Here is a 17,504-nt window from a genome sequence, read left to right as displayed (position 1 = left end):
TTGAACTCCTCCACTTGGGGCAGGAACTCATCCCCGACCCGGAGTGGGCACTCCACCCTTTTCCGGCTGAGAACCATGGCCTCAGATTTGGAGGTGCTGATCCTCATTCCCGCTGCTTCACACTCGGCTGCGAACCGTTCCAGTGCGAGCTGGAGGCCCTCACCCGATGAAGCCAACAAAACCACATCATCCGCAAAAATCAGAGATGAGATTCTGAGGCCACCAAAGCGAAAGCCCTCCGCCACTTGGCTGCGCCTAGAAATCCTGTCCATAAAAATTATGAACAGAACCGGAGACAAAGGGCAGCCCTGGCGGAGCCCATCACCCACCGGGAACGAGTCCGACTTATTGCTGGCAATGCGAAGCAAGCTCTTGCAACGGTTGTATAGGGATCGAATCCCGTAGCAATGGGACAGACACCCCATACTCCCGCAACACCTCCCCACAGGACACCCCGAGGGACACGGTCGAATGCCTTCTCCAAGTCCACAAAACACATGTAGACTGGTTGGGCAAACTCCCATGCACCCTCAAGTATCCTCGAGAGGATAAAGAGCTGGTCCAGTGTTCCGCAACCAGGACGAAAACCGCATTGTTCCTCCTGTATCCGAGGTTCGACTAGCGGACGAACTCTCCTTTCCAGCACCCTGGCATAGACTTTCCCAGGGAGGCTGAGGAGTGTGATCCCCCTGTAGTTGGAACACACCCTCCGGTCCCCCTTCTTAAAGATGGGGACCACCACCCCGGTCTGCCAGTCCACAGGTACTGCCCCTGATCACCACGCAACATTGCAGAGGCGTGTCAACCAGGACAGCCCTACAACGTCCAGAGCCTTCAGGAACTCGGGGCGGACCTCATCAACACCAGGGGCTCTGCCACCAAGGAGTTGTTTAACTGCCTCAGTGACCTCGCCCCCGGAAATTGGCGGGTCATTCCCCTCATCCCCAGACTCTGCTTCCTCCTCGGAAGACGTGTCAGTGGGATTAAGGAGGTCCTCGAAGTATTCCTTCCACCGCCTGACAATTTTCTCAGTCGACGTCAGCAGTGCTCCGCCAGCACTATACACAGTGCAGGTAGAGCACCGCTTTCCCCTCCTGAGACGCCTGACGGTTTGCCAGAATCTCTTCGAGGCAGTCCGAAAGTCTTTTTCCATGGCCTCTCCGAACTCCTCCCACACCCGAGTTTTTGCTTCAGCCACTGCCCGAGCTGCATTCCGCTTGGCCTGTCGATACCTGTCGGCTGCCTCCGGAGTCGCACAGCCTAACCAAGCCCGATAGGACTCCTTCTTCAGCCTGGTGGCTCCCTTCACCTCTGGTGTCCACCATTTGGTTCAGGGATTACCACCACGGCAGGCACCAACCACCTTGCGGCCGCAGCTCAATGCAGCAGCTTCGGCAATGGAGACGCTGAACATGGTCCATTCGGACTCAATGTCCCCAGTCTCCCTCGGAATGCTGTTGAAGCTCTGCCGGAGGTGTGCGTTGAAGATCTCGCGGACTGGGGCCTCTGCTAGACGTTCCCAGCACACCCTCACTACGCGTTTAGGTGCACCAGGTCTGTCCAGCGTCCTCCCCCGCCACCTGATCCAACTCACCACCAGGTGGTGATCAGTTGACAGCTCAGCCCCTCTCTTTACCCGAGTGTCCAGAACATATGGTCGCAGGTCTGGTGATACGATTACAAAATCGATCATCGACCTACGGCCTAGAGCGTCCTGGTGCCACGTGCACTTATGGACACTCTTATGTTCGAACAGGGTGTTCGTTATGGCCAAACTGTGATTAGCACAGAAGTCCAATAACAAAGCACCGCTCGGGTTCAGATCAGGGAGGACGTTCCTCCCAATCACGCCCCTCCAGGTCTCGCTGTCGTTACCCACGTGAGCATTGAAGTCTCCCAGCAGGAAAACAGAGTCTCCAGGTGGAGCACCTTCCAGCACCCCCCCCCCCCCCCCCGGGACTCTAAGAAGGCTGGGTATTCCGAACTGCCACTCGGCGCATAAGCGCAGATGACAGTCAGGACCCGTTCCCCGACCCTAAGGCGCAGGGAACAAACCCTCTCGTCCACCGGGAAAAACCCCAACGTACCGGCAGCAAGCCGAGGGGATATTAGAATACCCACCCCAGCCCGCCACCTCTCACCAGGGGCAACTCCAGACTGAGACAGAGTCCAGCCCCTCTCCAGGAGACTGGTTCCAGAGCCCAAGCCATGCGTAGAGGTGAGCCCGACTATATCTAGCCGGTACCTCTCAACCTCACGCACTAACTCAGGCTCCTTCCCCACCAGAGAGGTGACATTCCATGTCCCTATTGCCAGTCTTGGCAGCCGGGGGTCAGTCCGCCAGGGCCTCCGCTCCTGGCCGCCACCCGGCACACAATGCACCCGACCCCTATGGCGCCTCCTGCGGGTGGTGGGCCTGCGGGAGGATGGGCCCATGTCTCCTCTTCGGGTTGTGCCCGGCCGGGCCCCATGGACTAAGGCCACCAGACGCTCGCCCTCGGGCACCCTCCCCGGGCCTGGCTCCAGGGCGGGGCCCCGGTAACCCTATCCCGGGCAGGGTAAACTGTTCCCTCGATATTCTTTTCATAAGGGTCTTCTGAATCGCTCTTTGTCTGGTCCCTCACCCAGGACCAATTTGCCATGGGAGACCCTACCAGGGGGCAAAAGCCCCCAGACAACATAGCCCCTGGGATCCCTGGGACACACAAACCCCTCCACCACGATAAGGTAGCGATTCAAGGAGGAGGTCTCCTTTCCCATGAATTTGATTCTAATTCCTGCCGCGGTGATGTTAAATTGGGGTGAAACGTCATCATAGCAACTTTGACTGACAGCTGCAGTCACAGAGAAACAGAGTACCTCTGTTCGGGAATACAGATAGAGCGTAGGCTCTGAGAGGAGGGCCAGCGTTTACTTTTCGGAAACACGCCTGACTGTTTTACCCTGACAGCCTGAGGTGTTCTTCGGTAAACTGGACAAAAGGACCCGCTGCACTTTTTTGGTAAAGCTTTGGTACTACACGATGCACCACGCACTGTGCGATTTTTTTCAGTCGCGTTAATCAGCTTCTGCTCAAACTGCACGATTGACTCGCAGAGGTTATAAGTTCGTAGGTCACGATGCAGGGTCTCACACTATACGGCCTGATGCTCTGATGTGACCCGAGTGCTCACACTGTGCGTCCATAAAATGAAGGTTATAACAGAAAATCTGTCGCTTGCTCTCCCTCGCTGTCTTTTACTCACACAGCACCACCATCAACTTTGCTACATTGCTAATGAAAAACATTGACCAGGCAGCTGTGTTTGAGCAGCAATGTAAATCCAACTATTTTCACGGTTGTTGTGGTCGTGATAATTTTGTGAGGCCACATCGAAAAGGCTCGGATGAGCTTTCCAAAGTTCTACAAGTTGTGCCTCCATCGCTTGTGTCCAGATAACGCTGCACTGCTGTGCTACTCTGTCTTTTTCACCGACGTTTATGTGTTTGTGCGTGCGCAGTGTGAGCGGCTGCGGTGACACCCTCACAACGGTCGTGAGGATTTCAAACATGTTTGAAATACTCCCGACCAAGCAATTTCTGATCGGGAGGTGTTAATTGCTTCTCGTTACACCACGTATACTACACGATGCACCACGCACGATGAAGGCCAACCTCGGGCCGACCAACAAAACGGTCACACGACTCAAAAATCGGCTCAAAATAGGCCAAAGATCGCAAAGTGTAAGCCCGGCATTAGTTAAACGTGTTTGCAAGCTAATCCGTAACTACTGTGCTTAGCTAGGTCCTGAGACCTCGCTAGCTAAGATGAACACTCAGCTGTCGGGGAAACTTGCTTTGTAAAGTTTGTTTAGCTAATCCGTGCAGGTAAATGAATTTACACCGACTAAAGAAATCAAGAGAAACGCCCCGGGGTGCTCAGTCACTAATTATCGTTACTGTACTTTCATTACAAGTATTATACTGTAAAGGCAACAGGCTGCACTCTGCTTCAGCTCCTGTGCAGAGCTGATTATTAAATATGTGCAAAGACCAGCATGTTTTCAGTCTCCACATGTGTAAAGACAGTAACACTATTTTTTTAAGCTTGTACTTCAGTAACTCCTCATTAATCTGTAACTATGGATTAAACTGTAGAATTGACAAAATGTAAGATCCTGAGTGTGTGGGACAGAGAAGGATCAGCTTTATTTCAGATTTGAGAGATAAACATTATATTTCAGTTTGTGATGATTCTGTTCTCTTTGTGATTACAGGAGCTGCCCTCAGATTCAGACCTCAGCACCACCGAGTGACAGCAGACAGATCATCCAACATGTTCACATGTTAACTGCAAAATTAACTGATGAAAACAGTACAAAGGTTAAAGTACCACATGTGCTGTCAGTGAAAGCTGCAGCTGTTTTATTGATAAGGTTAAAGACAAAAAGTCAAAAGTATTAATCACCCCTGTAACTGTGTCACTGTATATCAGCATTACCAGGACCTCAGTTTGGTGTTTCCGAAAGCTGCTGATCTCAGACCTGCACAGCTTCCATTGTAAACACTTGATATACTCAGCTGCATGAAGAGCACGTTTGAGTTTCTCTGACACAATAAAATAAAACTTGATGAAGGTCAAAGGTCGTCACTTGTATGTTTAACTATAAACTTGTCATCTGGAATTCCTTTAGAGTTTTTTGCAGATAGTGTGTCATTTACCATAAAGTGATTCAGCTACTCATGTCATGGTCCTGGGCCATGTGGGCCCAGTATTCTCAGTTTTTGTGTGTTTTGTACTTTATTCCCTAGTTATGCCTTGGTTCCTAGGATTATTTAGTTAAAATGTTCCTTATTTGGTTACCTCCTGTGTGCCCCTGTGTATCTGTGAGCCCTCGTCTCTCCTTGTGTTTTATTCTATGTTTTCCCCAGCCCGTTATGTCTGTGTTTTCCCCGTGCTCTCTCTCCTCCTGTCGGAACCTCTGTACTTCCTGTTTTACTTTGCCCGTCTCCCGTCAGTGTTGCGTTCACTCCTGCAGTGTCTTGTTATGATTATCAGTGTCACCTGTGTTCCCCGTGTGCTCCCACTTCCCTCGTTAACCCTCTGTGTATTTATGTCTGCGTCTCCCTCAGTTCTGTGTCGCGTTCTCCCTCATGACTGTGTGCCCCTCCGTGTGTGTCCTCGTCAGTCTGTTCCTTAGTACTTCCCAGTTTAGTTTCATGTTATTTTGTATCGCCGTTATCTTTTGTCATCTTTTGTCTGCAATAAAGCTGCATTTTGAGTTCAGTCCTGTTTTCCCGTGAGTTTGCGTTTGGGAACTATTTCCTGCCTGCCACACAGCCAGATCATGACAACTCATACCAGAGTAACAAGAGAGGAACATATATTTTAAAATATATAACTTTCTACATGACTGAATATAATATCTTTATTTAAAAGTCCAGAGCCTCTGGGGAGTATCCGAGTATTTATAACATTACACAAACCAAAGGTCTCCATCACAGTGTTCATGAAATGCTGGGTTTATCCATCTTCTGGGGCAGGCCTACGGTGGAGGTCTGAAGATTTCCCTGTGAGGGAGCTGCTGGTCAAGATCATGAGTCCTGCTTGATCAATGCCATGAGCTTCAGTCTTCCTGTTGTTTCTTAAATGGAGTTGACGTCATGCCGCAATGCATTGTGGGAGCGCGGCACCATTTTCGGGGTCTACAAATCAAAACGAACACACTGTGTTGGAACGATGACTACAAGAAAGATAATTAAAAGCAGCTCAAAAGAGAATGGACTGTATAGAGACCGATTGCGTTCAGAGGCGAAACAGCGGTACTTACAGAAAATAGCGTGCATTGGAAATGAAATACGGCGGTGGAGTAGAAACCCTGAAGACCAACCGCTATTGACGTAGCCTGACATATTTTCGTACCTTGTCTGTGGAGTCAGCGCGTACAAGTCATCATTCAAACAAAGGTAAGTCAGCTCGAGTACTGCGTGTGAAATGCGTTTGATTTCCCTGCAAACATTCAGATTAGTGCAGCATAAATTCATTCATGAGGGGGAAATTACAGTGAGAACATGTGGAGGCTGTTAGAGGGATAACATAGTGAGTTCAGTGCATTGATGTGACATTGTCCTGAAGGATTTAGTTATTCTTTATGGTTAAAGAAATTGCAATAATTTATTCATATTTATTATAAATAATTCTAATTATACATCTTGCTTCCATATTTGTATCTTGTGTCACTAAAAATACATTTTGTTTTTTAGTTTTATACATTGATTAATGACCTGCAGAATCTCCTTATCATATTAAGTGATTCATAATTGTCACTTTATGCTTTCTCCATCTTGAAAGTGATTACATCCTTGCATTACATACTTTAGGTTCATTTTCTGCAGGCAGGTTTCTGAGAGAGAACAGGCAGATTTACACTATAACATGCAGCGTTCTATAGATGGACACATAAAAAAATGAAAAATTACATGTATGTGCTAACTTTCTAAACACTTATCTACATTTATGATAAAGTAGATAAAACACATTTGTGTCGGCCTTGGCTCATAGTTCTTGTCTTTAAATGAACTTTGTGTGTGTTTCAGGTACTGCACTCTAAGACTGAATGAACCAGCATTGCAGCCATGGGTCACTGTGAGCATCACAGGGAAGGTTGAAGCCGCCCACTGCACCTGTAAGGCCGGAGTCGGAGAGACCTGCACCCACGTCACTGCTCTTCTGTTTAATGTAGAAGCAACAGTGCGGATCTGTGGCACAAGGAGTGTTACAGATGAACCTGCACACTGGGTTTTGCTGGGTAATATGACCAAGATACAGCCAGAGGTTGGCCATAAGATAGACTTCTCCTCTTCAGCTGCCCAAAAAAAGGCTCTTGATCAAAACATAAACAGACAATCCGTAATGAAAGGTAAAAGGAAAATCCCACCTGCTACTGTGGAGGAGTTGTCACTGCTATAATGCCATAATGTTTTATCTAGGGGTCTAGATTTATGCCTGTAGTGCACTGCCGTGTAAATAATTTGCATTTACTGAATATGTACTGACTGAGTACCACTGTTTAAAAATTGAATAAAGAAACAAACTAATTTTTGCCTTTTTTTTTTAAACCACTTTATAGAACATCACATCAGTAACAGTGTAGAATCCATGTCATTTATAGTTTACAAATGACAAAATGTTTACACCAAATCATGACAGTGTTTACATGATATCAGCCACTACTAACACTACTTTATTTACTGTATCTTTTAAAAAATACCGCTATTTATACAGCAAAAGACTTAAGAATATTTAACAGGAGCAGGTTTCATTCTCCCCAGGTTTTATTATCACACTGTTCACCAAACGCAGCAAACCTTCACCATCTTATCCAGAAGGGTCACCCCTTCACCCTCACATGGAAGAAGTAATCTGATTGGCATGGTGGTATGTTTGAAGCAGGTCCCTTGTGTAGCACTGGAACCCAGTCACGATGTTTCATCCATTTCATTGGCTGGTTTGCTGCAATAATGCCAAATAATTAGCAACTCTATAAATAGAAGGTAGTTCTGCAAAATCACTCAGTAGGATGTTTGTTCTAATTAGCTATGACCTCAGAGTGCATCGGAAATAAAACTAATAGGCTATAGAGAGTGATACGAACATATTTAGAACTTACCGTAATGAAAATGTCTGGAGCACCAACAGATATCTGGGAATGGTAGAGAACTGGATATCAGCTCGTCTCACAACTGCTATCCAGGCTAGACGCCTTCGATTGGTAACATCTGATACAGGAGCTGCCTCATGTTGCTTCCAGGTTGGGAAAGAATGAAAAGATAAACCATTTCAAGCTTATTCTCTTGCCGGTCGTGCGATTGAACATTGCAGCCGACCACACAGCAAATACGAACCATGGCTGTTGTGTGTGCCTTCGCTCCTTTTTGCGCTTTGTTTTGACCCCGAAAATGGTGCATCAGGCCAAAATCCTTTCCACGCCCACCCCCGTGACATCACGCTCTGAAGCCCTATTTTGACTTCATTTTTGCACAATGGGAGGAGGTGCTGTCACGTCGTCCATGTTTTCTACAGTCATTGGTCCTTGTCGCTACCTGATCCGTACCGGAAACCCGATCGGTACCCTACATGCGCGAAAGGTGTCCACTTCCGGTCGTAGCGTTTTACGATAGTTGTGGGTTAGAGTATCTGTTAAGATGTTAAGAATAATAAGTATATCTTAAAATGTTTCCAATAATGAAACATTTCAATATAATGTAGACAAAAACGAAAAATAAAAAGATAGATCATGAAAAGTTGATGTATAACCTATATATGCACATCGAACGTGTTGCGCTTTTGCAGATAATTTATCCTCATATAACTGTCTAAAAAAATAGAAAAATGAAGTTGATATGAAGCCTTGACGAGCTGGTGCTGATGTTCGTAAACGAGAAAAGTGGGAAATGAAGATTGTGGTTCATCCGTTTCTCAGAGAAGACAAAAGCAGGGATAATATTATCGTTTGATCCTGGTGTTGAAGCTGTATCACGGCTTCCTAATGCATTGTTGCCAAATGCATTGATCTGATTAGTCTGATTTGTGTATTCGGATCCGAAACATCTGAAAAATCGGTTTGAATTATATGCACAAATTCGTCCAGTGAAATAACACGGTCGGGGCGGAACGCCTGCGTTAGGAGGCGAGTCTGAAAAATAATTTTAAGGGCAAGAAGCTGAACCAGGGCAAGCAGCAGCAGAGGAAGAAGAAATATGGTCCAAAGCAGAGAAGGTGATGGGGTCAGACAGCAGAGGGAAGGAGAGACAGCCTGAGTTCTCTGTGTTTATTCAAAGCGATCCCCATGGTAAGATGTCTATCTGAATCTACCAGAATGGTACAAAATACACCCTTGGTTGGAATATTCCCAGAGTAGAGACTCTTGTTACTGTTTTGCTGCAATGATTGCTTGGGCAGCGAATAACAAAATGAGTGAAAAAAATGAAACTCTGATGACGGCAATGGATGACCATCGCTAGAAACAAGTGCTTGAAAACCAGACTTACATTAAGACTATAGCAGAAATTCTAATCTTGACTGCTACAGAAAATATAGCTCAACGTGGACACAGGGAGTCTGCTGACTCAAATAAAAGGGGCATTTTCCTAGAAATGTTGAACATGGTAGGCAATCATGATCTTGTGGTTAAAAGGAGACTGGAACAACAAGCCAAAAATGCTTTGTACACCAGTAAAACCATCCAGAATGAAATTGTTTCATGTTTGGCTGAAATGGTTGCTGAGGAGATCACGCGAGAAGTTAAAGACAGTGCACAATTTTCAGTCATTGTAGATGAGACTAAAGATGTCAATCAGAGCAAATTTCTTTTATAGTTAGATACTACTATAATGGTGCAATACACGAGAGTTTCTTAGGGTTTCAAGAGGCAGACAGACTGGATGCCGTTGGGCTGACCAGCAAGATTATTGGCTGTTTAGAAAAACATGGGCTGGACTACAGACAGAACCTTGTTGGCCAAGGGTATGATGGAGCATCTGTGATGAGTGGGTCACATTCTGGTGTACAAGCTAGGATAAAGGAGGTGGCAAAGTATGCTTTCTACATTCACTGTAGTGCCCACTGCTTAAACCTTGTCATAGTAGATGCAGTGCAAAGGGTGCCTGATGCAGGAAATTTCTTTTCTTTGCTAGAACGATTGTACACATTCATATCTGGATCTTACGTCCATCAGAAATGGCTGACAGTGCAGCAGGAAATGTTTCATGGGGTACCAAGAGAACTGCAGCGCCTTAGTGATACACGTTGGTCTTCTAGACATATAGCATGTCGCAATATCATGGACAGGTTGCCTGCAATTTTGCGTGTACTAGAAGAGATATCATCAGAGAACAATGCACAGAGAGCTGTAGAAGCAAAGGGCATTCTGGTTCAAATGGATCTGAATTTTGTTGGATGCCTTGCACTCTTCAGAAAAGTATTGAGTGATTCTAATATGTTATCAGAAATGCTTCAGTCCAAAACTGTTGACCTTTCTAAGGCTATAAACCTAGTTGAATCGCTTAAGAAGACAATGGTTTATTACCAAACTGAATCCTTTTTTGATGACCTGCGGACTGATATTGTATAAACATGTGAAAAAAGTGGCATTTCAACCCAACACATCCCAAAACGATCAATACAGAAAGCAAGAAAACTTCATGATTCTCTTGTTAATTCTACCCTTGGACAGCATGTAGACCCAGACAGCAAACAAATGTTCAGAATCCAAGTATTCTATCCAGTTATAGATTGTATGATGGGAGAAATGGAAAGACGCTTTTCTAGGCTGAACTGTAATATTATGAAAGGTATTCAGGCATTAAATCCATCAAGTGGCACATTTTTGAGAGAGGAGGATGTACTATTTCTTGCCCGTGCTTATGACTCCAATACTGATGATCTGAAGCATGAAGTACCTCAGATTAGGCGAGTCTTAGAAAGACTTGCAAAGAGTGATGAAACAGTTCCTACCACTCTCCTAAAATTTGTGAGTTTCTTGGAGTCGTATAATGATGTGTTCTTTGAACTGTTTCGGCTGTGCAAAATAGCTGTAGTGTTGCCTGTCAGCAGTGCATCTTGTGAAAGGACCTTTTTTGCTTTGAGGATAATTAAAAACTATTTACGATCAACTATGACAGAGGAAAGACTGTCCAATCTGTCTATACTCAGTATTGAGTCCAAACGCACAAAAACATTGGATTTGGATGAGTTTGTCAGACGGTTTGCTCATCAACATGGAAATCGCCGCATTCAGCTGTTGTAGACACAATATTCTTCAACGTGGCCTAATGTAATGAAAAATAAACTTTAAGTACTTGACTAGTGAATTTTGATGGTGAAAAATGTTTTTTTATATTATTTTGTTCAGTGTTTTTTGTAAAGTGCAGATTTCTGACCTTTTGCTGTAAATGTAAGGATGTAATACACTTTTGAATGTATTTCCAACATAAAAAGAGTGTGAAACTTAATTAAAAATACAAGTCCAACTTAATCCACCTTGTATTGTGTAGGTTTCTGGATTTTGTACTTATTGGGATATATGCTTATTTGTTGTATAGGCTATACAGTACATAAAATCCAAAATATTTTTTAATGTAACTGAAATATTTAGTTATATCGGCTAATGCCAAAAAGAATGTTAGGCTACGTTATATTTAAAAAAAAAAATTGATGTATTTTGACTATATATGGCATGTATTAGAAAATGTAGCACCTGCAAATGTGTAAAGAAATGGCTTCAACTTTGTCACCCTATCTGATCTCCATGCCACCCCCAAAAATTTTCTGTAGATCCGCCCCTGCTAATAAGGTCATGCACCCTGATTTTAAAAATGAATGTTCTTCATTGGATGATGAAGTGGCCTTTTTCATGTCTCCTTGTGATGTTCCTCTGCCTCCAAGACCTCCACCCATTGCAGAGTTAGGTCACTCTAGAAAGCACAGATATTCAAGTATTTCTTCTGTGGTTAATGAAGAGGAACAACTGATGCCTAAGCATTAGGCTGATGACTTATAATGTTTCATTCAGGGGCAGCTCTAGAAGGGTGGCATGGGGTGGTAGGTGCTACCCTAAAATGATCTCTTACCACCCGAAGTGCCACCCTAGGTTTGCATATGACAGTGTTGTTTATTAAAATAAGATACCATTAACACTTTGAGCGTAGTTACAGTTAACAGTGAATATAAATGCTAAAACTGAATATATTGCATAGTGTTACCTCCCTCCACAAATAACAAATGGTTCAGCCCATAGCGCAGACTGGCTTTTTTCTTGTTTTCAGTAGCAAGTGATGGTTATGATTGTGAATTGTGAATTCAGATTTCACACAGGTGGTTGGTTGATGCACTCTGGAAATGGAATAAGGGTGAGTATTATTAACCCTCTGGGTTCCACGGACTCGCTGCACCCCCAAATCACATGACTGATTTAAGCTGACATAGCAACAAGCTGCCACGCTGAGTCTTTCAGCCCGTGCTGAAAGATCGGACTTCAAAGTATACACCGTTTTTTAAATTTTAATTATAGGCCAGTAAATCCAGAGTTATATATATATATATATATATATAAACATATTAGGGGTGAAACGATACACAAAATTCACAGTTCGGTTCGATATTTTTTCGATACAAAAAAATGTTCATGCCTTTTTAATTTGTCATTTATTAAAATTATAAATATATATTTTAACTCAAAAGTACAGTTTTGAAATTTAATGTTGTTGAAACAGCAAAGTAATAAAAAGTAAATCTATCTGATCGAGCTTAGCTTCTGTCTCGCTCATATATATAAGTATATATGAGCCATGCTTTTTTCTATATCACTTTTTAGGGTTTTTTTTCCAAAGCATTTTCTGAGGACAGCGCAAAAACAGTAAAGAAAGGGCCACCTATTTGGGGTGGCTGTAGCTCAGGTGGCAGAGCAGGTCAGCCACTAATCAGAAGGTCGGTGGTTCGATCCAGGGCTGCCTCCTGGCTGCATGCCAAATATCCTTGGGCAAGATACTAACCCCATGTTTGCCTACTGGTGGTGGTCAGAGGGCCCGGTGGCGCCAGTGTCCGGCAGCCTCCCCTCTGTCAGTGCGCCCCAAGGCAGCTGTGGCTACAATGTAGCTTGCCAGTGTGTGAATGTGTTAGTGATGGGATTTCCGGCTCTTTTTAGAGAACCGGCTCTTTCGGTTCGGCTCACTAAAAAGAGCCGGCTCTTTCGGCTCCGAACCGGCTCTTCAGGTTGTTTTGTTGCTTTAATTAATTTATTATTAACAGTATTATAAAATTATGCACAAAAGGAATTACTAACGTAAAAAAAGTGGTTTTATTTATATATGTTTATATATAAATATATGCGGTGGTCCCTAGAGACAAAACACGTACAAACTCCAAGACACATTTCTAGCATGAACTGAACTTCCAAAGCAGAGCTACTAGATCACTTAAATTACACAATTGAAAGCATGTGTGTATTGTTTGTGTATTTATACACAGGCACTCATATATATTCAAATAATTTAAAAAAAAATGTTCATTTACCTGTTACTACCACACAACAAATCCAGTCATTGGTACTTGCTGGCTTGTGTAGCCACTCGGTAACAAAAGTTCAACACTGCCCCCAGCATCCTGGAGCACTTCTGTTGTCTTTTGTACGTGTTTTGAGTTTTTATGTGCTTCTGAGTTTTTACGTGTTTTGGAGTTTGTATGTGTTTTTACGTGTTTTGGAGTTTTTACGTGTTTTGGAGTTTGTACGTGTTTTTACGTGTTTTGGAGTTTGTACATGCTTCCGAGTTCGTACGTGATTTGAAGTTTGTATGTGCTTTATCTCTAGGGGCCACCGTAAATATACTTTTATTTATTCACTCCACATAAAATGTAATAAATAAATCATATAATACAAAAATCAACTATTCACATTTCAACTTTTAACTATTTAAATTTTCAGCTTTTTCCTTTTACAAATTTAAAGTGAAACAACACAAAACACTGCAAACCACAACACAATTAAATATAAATTAAAATATGAAAACAAAAAGAAACATGCACATTCTCTGTCAAATGGACCTGCATGAATAAACTTTCTGAATCCTTTATCATCTGCAACTGAAAATAGTTGTGGATGATTACTATACCTTTCTAATGTGACGTTGTTGTCCCTGGCTCTCTTTCTCTCTCTCCCCCTCTGGATCTGTTCCTGTGCTACTGAGTGTAACTACTGCCCCTCCCCCCTCTGCCCAGCGTAAAGCACAAGGCTCGCATGCTGAGTGAAGCAGAAAAAAAGTGCGAGAGAGAGGGTGAGAGAAAAAAAACAAAACAAAACACACGTGACGGCTCGCGATAAGGAGCCGGCTCGCGTCGTTCACGTCAAAGAGCCGGCTCTAAGAGCCATTTCGTTCGCGAACGACCCATCACTAATATTTAACCCCGTGCAGACGGATTCCCCATGCCAGTCCGTTAATCACCTCTCTGTGGTAACTTGCCTCCCGCGAAAGCGTTGTACTGATGTATCATTTGAACTGCGTTAACTCTGCCTTCATGTGTCTAGATTTCGATCTGGCGTCCTGCATCTGCCACCTGCCTGCTGGCTTGGACCACCCGGTGCACCACCTGGCCTCATCACTGACTCTACGGATACCCTTTCCACAGAATTTCACACTCCCTTCCCGAGTCCCACGGTCCCACTCCGATCATAAGCCAACTACACAAACCCTGTCTTGTTGCGTTTACCTGTTTTCCCAGCTCACTATTAATTTTCTCCCCTTTCTGTTGCAGCCTCTCACGGTCCCGATTTCGGCTTCCCCGCATCATCTATTTCCCCGGGTTTTTCAGTTCCTCGCTTGCTTCTCTGGTTATCCTGGGTCACCTTTTGTTAATATAGTAGTTTTTTGCTGCTCGCATTTGAGTGTGCTTTTGGATCCTTTTGGTGTACGTGCACCTCGGTGCCTGACAAATGACACTGACCAGTGTCCCATTCTACCTCCTCCTGAAGTCCCACTGCGCCCAAGTCCTCCACCGATTGGAGTTTCTAGTAACTACAGAAAACACCTAAATTCAACATTCTCAGAAAAGCCTCCTGGTGCAACTGCTCATGAGGATTCACCGCGCCCACCTGATGAAATTGCACACTTTCCAAAGAAGAGATACTTCCATTTATCTACTGTTGCTTTTCCTTGTCTCGATGATTAAAGATGTGTTTGTAGTAATAAATACATTTTTGAGCAAATACATGTTGAGATGGTATGCTTGCTTATGGTGGTTATGAAAGGATTCAAAAAGGATTATTGCTGATAAACTCTTAGCTTTTCCTACTCATGTTCTCCATGAGCTATTTTGATGTATACTTTGAAGATCCACTCACATTATTATTAAATATGTATATTCTCAGTAGAGTATATAGCCACATGTGAACAAGGAATACATTCAATTCTACCAGATACTCATTAACAAGTTACCTCAACATAAACAGTGTTGTGGAGTAATGGAATACATCCTCTATGCTGTTACGTATATAAAATACAAAATATGCGTAACTGTATTCCTTTACAGTTACCCTATTAAAAGGTGGTATTCAAAATACAGTTACTTTGTTGAAATGAATGGATTACACAGCGATATTTTCCTGTTTCATAAGGCTGTGCCCTCTCTATTTTTGCCCAAACAAAACACACATTAAGGACCCGGCCATCGCAGTCTACGTGGGCCAGGTCCTCAGAAGGTCGGGTAGGCCAGAAGTAAACGGCTGTGAAATTGGACGGTCTAGCCTGATCTACTCCCGCCCTTAATTAAGAATATTTCCGGTCGTCAGCGCCCCGAAATCTTGCTCTGTTTTTTGTGTACATTTTTAATTATCGACAAGCTAAAAAAAACTGTGTTGCGGTCGTCATCGCCGGCATGCTTCGAACTGCAGGCTCATCAGAGAAAATCATATCCAGGTAAAACTATTAATCTAGATGCATTTAGGAATTACTTAGCTAGTTTTATGGATAATTTTGGTGACTGAATGACAGCGGTCATTCAAAATATATGAACAAAATCTCTTAGAAAATGTTCTTCTATAAGTTTCAATTTATTTTCAATTATTCATATGATCCTGTTACTTATTTGTGTACATAAAATGGCAGTAAAATTGTCAGAAAGCTGAAAACGGTTAATTTTTAGTTCATAAAAAAGCTTAGCTACACAGATGAAATGTTTAAACTGTTATTTATCAGTGTTAGTATATTTCACTCAAGCTTAGTAATCAATATATGCCATAATATATATGTCATAAAATAAATGAAGTCATACCTTTCTATTAAAACTGTTTATGCTGTTCTCCACCTTTTCCTTAACCAGACAAGGCCGTTGTACTGCAGGATTAACCAAGGTGTACCAGTCCTGGACCGTTTTTTTAACCAGGAGGATCCAAGGCCTGATTTTCGGCTAAGCAGGGCATCTCTGGCAGTGTTGCTAAATCTCCTGAACCAGGATCGGCAGCATGGATGGGGTGCCACAATTGAGATACTGGTGTATCTTTTCTGGTTGGCAAGTGGAGCATCCTACAGGGTGGTCTCAAGAGTGTTTGGGATGCCTCGTTCTACTGTCCACTACATCGTCCACCGAGTCACAAAACAGGTGTTGGCCATTTGCTACCAGGTCATCCACCTCCCAACAACTCCAGAGGACCTGGAGGTAGTGTCCCGTGGGTTTGCAGGGCTGGCACACCACAGAGCCTTTATGAAAGCGGTGGGTGGAATCGACGGCTGCCACGTACGCATCAAGTGTCCAAGTGGCCCTGATGGTCAGTCCTATAGGAACAGAAAACTGTTTCTATCCATCATCTTGCAGGCGGTTTGTGACCATCGGGGCCGCTTTATCGACACATACGTGGGCTGGCCTGGGTCGGTGCATGATTCCAGGGTGCTCCGCCACAGCCCACTGTACAGTCAGTCAGTCTACCCTCCTCCAGGGCATTTCATCCCCGCAGATGGAGAGTACCCATGCCTCCAGCGTCCACTCCCTTTCAGCACACCCTACAAGAGGCCAGTCCAAGGTGTGTAAGCCCAGCGCTTTAACAGCCATCATTCCAGGGCACGCACCATCATAGAGCGTGCTTTTGGAATGATGAAAACGAGGTTAAGGGCCATCTTCCTGCAAGTGCTGGAGGTGCAACACACCTTTAAACCCCACCACTCAATGTCAAATTAATTGTGTGTACACACACATCTATATATATATTAGGGGCATAGCTGGACTGGCCATCGGGCATACCGGGCATTTGCCCGGTGGGCCGCTGGCGATTTTTTGTTTTTATGGGCCGATGGATTTTTTTTTATTTTATTTTTTATTTTTAGGAAGGGTATATATATAATGAAAGGTGTTGGATTGGCCAATTGGTCATGATCGACTCTGGGCTGGACCAATTACAGCCGAGGAGGCCGGATGCACCCTCCCCCTTGTTTAGCAATCACGTGATTTTCGCGCATTGCATGCCGGGAACTCGTGGCAAAACAATCCAAGTACCGCATCAAATGCAAGCATTTGCAGCACCGCAAAACGTTCATTCTCCGGTTCCAATACCTTCTTGTTTTTTCTTTGACGCACAAAAAAGGAATGTACAAAACAAAAGGAGAACAATGCCGTACAAAGACAGACTCGACGAAAAGACAGAGAAAAGATACGAGGAAAAAATCAAAGAAGTGAAAGGGTTAGACCCTTACGAGCACACAGAGTGGACAAAAGACATTAGCGTGCTGCCCAACTTTCACCACGCTCAGATTTATAATTATACGGTTCTTGGAGTGAGTGCATACACTCATGAAGTTTAGTAACTTCAGGTCACTGCAACAAGCCCAGGTACAGTTTACCGACGGATGGGTGCAGGACCTTGGTCCAAAGATTCGCACCAACATTTGTTTTGATCCAGCATTATTTTTAATGCAGGGGCAAATTAAAAAAAACAACTTACGTTCATTGCCCTAGGAACCGTTTTCTGCCACGCCCCAAAAAG

The 17,504-nt window shown here is 44.0% G+C and overlaps 1 pseudogene; it reads left to right on the top strand.

Moving 5' to 3' along the window:
- Positions 1 to 3,642: 3,642 nt before the first annotated feature.
- Positions 3,643 to 14,208, top strand: LOC146617455 (zinc finger MYM-type protein 1-like; annotated as a pseudogene).
- Positions 14,209 to 17,504: the final 3,296 nt, after the last annotated feature.

This window comes from Diplotaxodon limnothrissa, linkage group LG15 (genome assembly GCF_057381915.1).
Source record: "Diplotaxodon limnothrissa isolate DT_005_m linkage group LG15, D_limnothrissa_male_GT1.1, whole genome shotgun sequence".
Taxonomy (NCBI): Eukaryota; Metazoa; Chordata; class Actinopteri; order Cichliformes; family Cichlidae; genus Diplotaxodon; species Diplotaxodon limnothrissa.
Note: the sequence above shows the minus strand (reverse complement) of the source record. Positions and strands in the feature narration are given on the sequence as shown.